A 7,490-nucleotide genomic window follows, 5' to 3' on the forward strand; every position below is an offset into this window, starting at 1 on the left:
AAGAATCAGCTTTTATTTATTGCGTGTTTCGCCATTAGACACCACACGGAAAAGGAGAGATGCGTTTTAAAGGAACCTGATACATACCCACGTTATGCATGACGAAAACCACGAAAACGGCCATGCAGCCAGCTCATGCGTCGGACTCAAATTGCGAGCCGAAACCCTCCAAACCGTATTCAGCGGCTTTTACCTCTAACGACGTTGGTGAGACTAAAGAATCATTTGAGATGTAACATGTAATCGAAACTTTCTCTTTGTATTCTCAAATAGCTTTCTTCCATACCATTATCTTAACAGTGAATGATAAACACAGTGACCATTTTTACTGGAAGTTTATAATATTGAGATAGAACATCAAAGCTACTGTAATCCCAATATGCATGCTTAATTTTTACTTTATCCTTATAATAGTTTCTATTGAAACGAATTCTAAGAACTAGATAATTTGACTAGAAATGTACCAGAGAAAGATATCATCTGAAAGATGAAAACTACATATTTCATCTTTGAGGTTTCCTTCAGCTTCTATAAATTTGTATATTCTCCGAAATATTTTGCGACAAAAATAGATTTGTATGATAGAAAATTTCCAGTTACATGTTTGAAATCAGCAAGAAGTGGCTTGTCCCATGTTTATATTTAAATCCATGGAGTAAAATGAAGTTCAAACTCGCGCAATGTAGTGCATCTAATTCTAAATCTTTAGAAGACAAATTGCGGCTTGGACCGCTGCTGGAATTTGAAATTTTCGTCTTTGTGTTCGATTGTTCTAAGAATTCGCATGTCAGTAGTGTTATGGGTATCACTCCTATTCTCATAGTGCGTATTTAAGAAATGTTTCAAGAATTTTACCGTGAAGTGAATAATTTGTCTCACATTAATTCTTCTGTAACATTTTGTGAATAAATGTATTCTTTATGCTCATCCTGTCCGTGCGGGGAAAGATTTCCGCTCAAGTGAAGCCACGATGAAGACGCTCTGATTTTTTTCCAAAATGTTGCAATTTAGTTAGCTATTATTTTAAAGATCCCAACAAGATTTCAAACTGGACCTACAACTTCGGATGGCTCAGCTATTGTTGTTGATCTCAGTGATCTCAGTGATTACAGTGAACAAGGAAGAAAATTACAATATCTCAATGCATGTTCGCAAAATTTTCAAATAGTTATAATTTCTTTTTTTTCCCTACATTGTTATATTTCATATATTCTCGTAAATTTAAGCGTCAGATTTCCAACCTTTTCAATCTATTTTCTTTATAGATAATTTGAAGTATAAAAAAATCATATTTTTGAAAGATATGTTCTTTAATCAAGATTAATAAATATTTGAGTTTTTCCCTTGCACGAAGTAAAGGAATTATTATAATCGCGAAACGTTTCGGGTATCTTATTTCAAAGAAAATATAAATTTTGACACCTCTGGAATCTGTTTGGACGATTTTTTTTTTTTTGCGTAATATCTCTGGATTTTTCTACATGATGAAAGGACCTGTTTTTCGAAAATGGATTATGAATTAAGAAGGGAGTTTTTTCGTGATGTATGTAGGTATATACGTAAGTATGTATGTATCTCGCATAACTCAAAAACGATTAGCCATAGAACGTTGAAATTTTGTATATAATACCCGATCTCTTACCCGCTAGATAAGCTCTAATTTTTTAATTCTACTATATAGGCAAATTGTGCAATTTTTTTCTTTAAGGGGAGGGTGCACTTTAAAATAGCTAAAAATCTACCAAAATATCGAATTTATTTTTTTACTGTTGTAGAAACATTTGGATTTTTTTGAAGCAAGCAAGATGAAAAATGAGCAATCGCCTTCGCCGGGAATCGAACCACGAACCTCTGGAATGCCGGCCCAGCGTGCAGAACCACTGCACCACGAAGGCACACTAGGAAGGTGGGAGAAATACATTACTCTGTCATAATATTCCATATACAAAACTACATCGTATGCAAAAAATCGAGTTCAAATATTCTAATTTTTAAAGAAGTTACAAGCATTTCAGATGTGTAAAGAACATAAACTTTGCTATTTAAATTTTGGAGAAAATGTAATGAAATGTTTTTCAACAGTTTTTATTGATGAAATAATTTATATATTTGCCCAAAAGAAGTGTTTATTTCTAAAAAAAGGGCTAGAAATGTCAGTATTGACAATTATCAATGAATTTAACTTTGGTTGTGTGAATGCGATATGCGTAAAACAGGAGGAAACAAACTCGTTTTCCCTACTCGTTACAAAAAAGCGTGGTCAACGTCGCTTGAACCAAAGCAAAAGAAGGCCTTTACCTGCTTGGAAAAAACAGAAATAGTAAAAAAATATTGTAAAGAATTAAAAGATAATGTAAATGTAACAAATGAAGGTAAAGCAAAGGATGCGAGGGAATTTTAAAAGTTTCATTGGATATAATGCATAAATTGTTTCTACCTCTAACTTCGAATCACATACCTATTTGCGATATGTTTATTTTTCTCATATTTAATACAATACTATGAGATTAAAAATAGTTAAATGATACGAAAGTGTTATCTAGTGTCTACATATTCATATTTAAAGTTAATCTGCCGTTTCGCATGACCATGTATTAAAGGTAAGTTTGAAGAAAAATTTTAAATTCGGTTTTCTCAAAACAAAATTTTTCGCAGTTCGCATCTCTTGAAAATGCTCTATGCGTCTCATTTTTAGTTAAAAATGAATGATATTTGGAAGAAATTATCTTGTTATATGTTACAGTAGATCTAAATATGCATTTTTAAATATGAGGTTATTAGAAAGTTTAAACTTGTGATAACGTTTAACAAAAGGTGAAACTTTTGTCAAGTCTTTATAACTAACTATAAGGAAACATTTGGAAAAAATATTGAAAATTAGCGCGCAAGGAGCATTTTAAATCTTTAATTAAAATAATTAATTATTTGTTTTAAAAATTTTTAATTTAAAATAAATTGAAATTTTTCATCATATATTTTATAAACTGATGTTATAATACGTATATGTATAACATTTCTTGCTGAAAACATGAAAACCTAAAAAACTAATTTTCAAAGTCCACCGTCCCCTTAAAAGTAATAGAATTATGTTGTTTCTATGTTCCCTTTAAGGGTTTGTTAATCTAGTTATAGAATGATCAACAATTTAAAAGTATAAGCCTCTTTAGGCCGAAAGTTACATCTCTTTGTTTACGTCTGAAAATTTTTCTATTATATTGAAATAAGCGATGTCCAAAATGAGTGTCTTTTTTCCCAATGAGAACAAAATTTAATTTTAAATTTTTATGCACCGAAAATTGTTCCTTTCTTCCGTTGACCGAATTACTTGTTTTGGCATAGAAATTCTAGTTTTAATTCAAAAATTGTTTTTTAAATTGCTTTTTTAAATTTATTTAGTGTTTTAGGTTTTCTGTATTTTAACATTTTTAATGAAGATGTTTTGAGATTTCAGATATTTTTGTCTTGCCAAGAGGAGAGAATTGAATTGATTGAATGAGAAATATATCTCTAATGAAGTTCGAGGAAACAAGTTTAAATGAAGTGCAGGAAAAAATGTGTATCATTTAATAGGCCGTTTAAGGAAGTCATGTGGAGTCCGTATCAGATTTAAAAAAAAATCTTTTAGCTCATATTGCGGATTTGTCAGAATGCTATTGTATGCGTTGCATATATACTTTCGGCAGTATTTCAGCGCTAGATATGATCTCAGTTATAATTCAATGACTGCTGAAATATTTGCTACTTTTTTACTATTTTCTTAATAAACACTATATTGTAATCCACTTTGGGAGGAATTTATGATTCTATCGAAATCCCTAAATACTGTATTATATCAAAAATATAACTGAAATGTGTTTGGGGGCGACAAAAAATTGTTTGAGACCATTAATAAATTTAATTTACGGTTGGCGCCGCTGAATCTGATCACGTTTACCCGCGGCTACGTAATGACTATCCAAATCAGAATTTCGCAGACATGTATCACGAGCTGTACGTTACACTAGTTTGGATTATACAGTTTGTATGGAAACTATTTAAATGAATATTCACAATGAACTTAAAATTTTAATCCTAAATTATTTTATGATAGTACGTATATTTCAGATTTTTATTTATGTAGTACACATTTAAAATGTTGATAATCGCGATTTAAATCGTAATATGCAATAATAAAAAATGGTATCCATTAAAAATATCAGTATAATTTATTGATGTTCTTTAACGGACATTTGCTAGAAGCTATAAAAATATATTAATATGATTCTAATAAAATATAAAGTTTTAAAAATTGTTAATACTATATTGCTGTACAGTTGTTATACAAAGATTTGTTCATGAATTATTCATTTTCATATTATTGATCTTCTTCCTGAATTATCGATAGAAACATTAATCTGTTAACGCTGTTGTTCTCATTAATTTTAGTCTGTGGAATGCTTCTCTCAGTCTGAGAATCTAGTGGAGGGTCCCTTATCAGTTTCATCATCGTCTCCTTCAAAACATTTCTTATATGTTATACCTCAATGCATTAGAGAAAATAACTTGCCAGTGTTTCCTTCTATATCATTAATGTTTAATACTTCTGAGAAAATTAGACTTTTATTTAGTATTCTCCCAAGAACATTCCAACTTACGTTAATATTATGTTAAATATTGCATTTATAATTTATTGAAAAGTTGGTACCTTTAAGAAAAAGTTATTTATTAATTTTTCTAAGACACCGTTCAATCACATGTTTGAATGACGGGTGTTCGTCGAAAACATCGCGGCAAAACCATCGCGAAGAAAATAAAGTCAAAAATATCATAATATAAAACATCGTGGGAGAAAAGAAAGCAGAACAAAAACATCGTGCTAAAATATCGTTGTCCAAAATAAAAAAGTATTGGGTTTTAAAACATCGTGGTAGAAAATATCGTTGTAAAAAAATAAAGCACTTAGAAATCATCGCCTGGCGATAATATCGCAGACACATGTTTTTTCAAAAGTTGTAAATGTATATTCAACATGATGACTTCTCAGCGCAAGAAGGAATGAGAAATATTTTTATCTATATATTTTATATTTTTGAGTTAATTAATAATTTTTTGCCAAATATGCAAGAAAGGAACATAAACAATTAAAAAAGTGAAAGTAAGTGAAAATTAATGCTAGACATAGCAGTTAATATAATTTTAAATTTGTGTAGTAAAACATTAAAGGTCATATTTAATTATGCTCTTTCAAAAGTTGTAATGGTAGTTTTTCATGACAAATATTGTCTGAAAAAGATTACAAAAGGGAGGATGAATAATTGCATATGTTTATCTATATTAAAACTGTTGAATTAATTAGTTCATTTTCAATTTTTGTTTGCTAAAATTTCTGGCTTGATTTAATAGCAAAATATCATTAATAATTTCAAAAATATGAATTATAGAGGTAAAAGTATTCATTTCTTTTTGCATTCACAAATCAACATGCGAATGTACAATTATATTTTTTAAATCCTCTACGACGATAATCTAAAAGTTTTTTAACCGCTTTATTTTTTACGACGATGTTTTTTACTACAATGTTTAAGAACTGCAATGTTTTCTCCTTGCTTTCTTTTCTTCGACGATGCATTGTGCGACAATATTTTCGCCTTGTGTTGTTTTCTCCTCCACTTTTTTGTCTGCGATGTCTTTGCCGTCACGTTTTCGCCTGTAAACGGATTATGGATGCAGTGTTTGTTGGAGAAAACACAGTCACATGATTGTTTGTTGGAGAAAACACAATCACATCATTTATATTGCATGCTGGACAGGTCTCAGTCTACAAAAATTTATCTTTAGCTATTTATCTCACTTCAAAATGTAATAATGAAACATTGAGACTTTCTTCCCGCTATGGTTCACAGCGTTTTAATAGGTTTCCTGTATTGATTCGTATTATTAAGCCTTTTCTTAAAGTTCCGTACTTTAAAATTTCCAACAAGTGTTAATAATTATGTTATAAACTGACAAACTGACTAAAAAATTTGAAATTCTTATTGACTTCATTTCATTAAAAAAATATATATTTCCTAATGTTTTGATCATAAAAAATTACTCATTATAATATGTATTATTAATTTCTATATTTTTACCTAGAAAAGAGAGTTACTTTGCAGTTTATTAACAATGTCCTAATGATAAAGTAGTGATATTTTAATATCTATGTCAATTATTGTACACTTCTCAGTGAGTGTACGCATTATGGTCTAAGTATACTGGTTTTGTCCATAAATATTACGGTTAATACAAGAAACGACTTGTTTGAAAAACCAGTTTTCAAAGTCAGTATTTCAAAAAAAAAAAAAAAAAAAAAAAAAAAAAAAAGAAGTTTTAACCGGTTTTTCGAATTTCTGTAAAAAAAAAAAAAAAAAAAAAAAAGGGGAGAGAGAGAGAAAAATATTTTATTTAATTTATATAAAATAAAAAATATTGAGTAAATATGTGTTTAATTACATTGATATTACTCCCGCCTTCTTAGCATGCCTTCGTGGTGTAACGGTCAGTACACTCGGCGCGTATTCAAGAGGTCCGAGGTTCGTGTCCCGGAGAGGACATTGCTCCTTTTTTGTTTCTTGCTTCAAAAATCCTAATTTCTCTACAGTGGCGCCTGAACTAAAAAAGGAGGTGGATGATGGTTCTTCACCACCAGAATTTGGTAATTGGGTCCGCTAATCTCCAGTCGCCGTTTAAAAAGGGGAGTGTCTAAGGTATTTCTCCCACCCTCTTAGCATGATTTCGCGGTGTAATGGTCATCACAAATGGCACATATTCGAGAGGTCCGAGTTCGAGTCCAGGAAAGGGCATTGCTTATTTTTCATGTTTCCCGCTTCAAAAATTCTATTATCTATACAATATATCGTTTCTTGCAAAGAAATTTAAACTCTTCGGAAGGAAACATGAAAACGAGTCCTAAGGCATTTACTTCCCAAAGTATTGTTGCATGCTTAAGGATTCGTAATGGAGTGAGGCTCACAGAACCGATCGAAGCTTGATGAAACTTATTTTACAAAATCATTTTAACGTGCTGGCAGTTTTCACGCAGATGTACTTCCACAGCCTTTTCTCAGTGTGACAAAACACAATCAACAGTTACCATTTCAAACTACTAAGAGGGCTGAACACAAGAAAATTCAAAGCGTATAAAAAAGCTAAAGTTAGCAAAGTCTTCTCTCAGTACTCTGAAATCTCATATGAGTAAACTAAACCTTTTACTTGTCCGCTCCTCAACACCCCCTTTGTTCCCGTTCGTCACTGAAATTCCCAGGAGCTTAAATTTCTCAAAATTGCTGTAAGGTACACACAGTTAGAGTTATATACGTCCGAATACAGCTACAGTTACACAGGAATCTGTCCGAAATATCGCAAATTTTGGTGACTTTGTAGGTTTTTCCTTAGATATTAAACTTATTATTCAAATTTTTGCTATTTTTCCTGAACTATTCAACTTTCCATTGTATTTTCTGGCCAGGACA

At 30.8% G+C, this 7,490-nt stretch overlaps 1 non-coding gene across 1 annotated transcript; it reads right to left on the reverse strand.

Annotated features, from left to right (window-relative positions):
* Positions 1–1,821: 1,821 nt before the first annotated feature.
* TRNAA-GGC (transfer RNA alanine (anticodon GGC)) lies at positions 1,822–1,895 on the reverse strand. The gene has a single exon. It is a non-coding gene; the product is annotated as a tRNA-Ala (tRNA).
* Between the last annotated feature and the right edge of the window lie 5,595 nt (positions 1,896–7,490).

This window comes from Stegodyphus dumicola, chromosome 6 (genome assembly GCF_044657685.1).
Source record: "Stegodyphus dumicola isolate Sdum_Otavi_A_Nest chromosome 6, ASM4465768v1".
Classification (NCBI taxonomy): domain Eukaryota; kingdom Metazoa; phylum Arthropoda; class Arachnida; order Araneae; family Eresidae; genus Stegodyphus; species Stegodyphus dumicola.